The sequence below is a fragment of the Marmota monax genome, unplaced genomic scaffold (genome assembly GCF_021218885.2).
Source record: "Marmota monax isolate L192 unplaced genomic scaffold, Marmota_monax_Labrador192_F-V1.1 WCK01_AAM20220418_F8-fsc00138, whole genome shotgun sequence".
Classification (NCBI taxonomy): Eukaryota; Metazoa; Chordata; class Mammalia; order Rodentia; family Sciuridae; genus Marmota; species Marmota monax.
Window position 1 is genome coordinate 3,420,292 of NW_026692763.1, and position 1,150 is coordinate 3,421,441.

Here is a 1,150-nt window from a genome sequence, read left to right on the forward strand (position 1 = left end):
CTTCCCTACCGGAAATGACGCGCTCTCTGCCCTAGGGAGGCTGCCGGGAAGGGAACCGCAGCCCGCCATTGGGAGAAGGGCAAAGGAGATTTCGCGCTCATATTGCGCATGCGGCCTCATGGGCGTCGCCGCCTGGCTCGAACCGGGACTGCAGATGGGGAGGCGGAGCCTAGGGTAAGGGGCGGAGCCTCAGCCCGCAGTCTGCAGAGATTAGTGTTTGCTGGGTTGGCAGAGGAGTTGTTCTTTCCATCAGGCTTCAAGTTTTTAAAGGCCTAAGACTTAGAGGTAGCCGCTCTCATACAAGAATTGGCGTAGAGTAGGTGGATGAGGCCCCAGGGCCTGAGTTCTCGGCAAGGCGCCCAGATAAATTGTGTTCTTTCTGCAGGTTCCTCTGACTTCCGCTAGGCCAGCTAAAGTTCTTGTTTACACTGATTCATTCAGCAGTTATTGACACTGTATTTGCCTTGTGGCTGCAAATTCCGAATTCACAGACCAGTGGGAGGAACCAGGACACAATGAGGAAGGAATGACAAATGTTGTGATGGGGAGCTGACAAGGATACTGAGAAGCCCCCTAATCCAAAAGGGCTTTCCAAAAGAGGTGGCTCAAGTTGAATGTCATAGGGCAACCTGGGAAGGGTAGTCAAGGCAAAGGGAACAAAGTGTGCGGGGCCAGGTAGAAGAATGAAGTTTTTCACTCTATTGCGGCTCTCGGGTCACCTATCCAGACTCCTGTAAGCCTTAAAACGTGCCATAGGTATCTCCTACCCTCATTGCCTTCTGCTTTCATGACCATCTCTTGACTATATTTCTGTGAACAGCCTACCTGCTGTTGCTCTTTAGTCTGGCTTCCCCTAATTACAATGCACACAGCTGTCAGTGAGAGTTATCAAAAATATAAATCTGTTGTTACCCTGCATAAAACTTTTAACAGCCTTCAGGTGTTAAAATTCCCAGTTTGGCTCACAGCATAGAAATGGGTCACAATCCCATCTTAACTGCTCCTACATGAGCCCTGTGTTTCTTTTTCCTGGGATGCTCTTCCATCCCCTTCAGGATCCCACATTCAATTGTCTTCCCTTTCCTAACCACCCTATCATACCCTCTCTGCACTGGCAGTACTATGTCTTACCCTTTGCAAAAGAATTTTT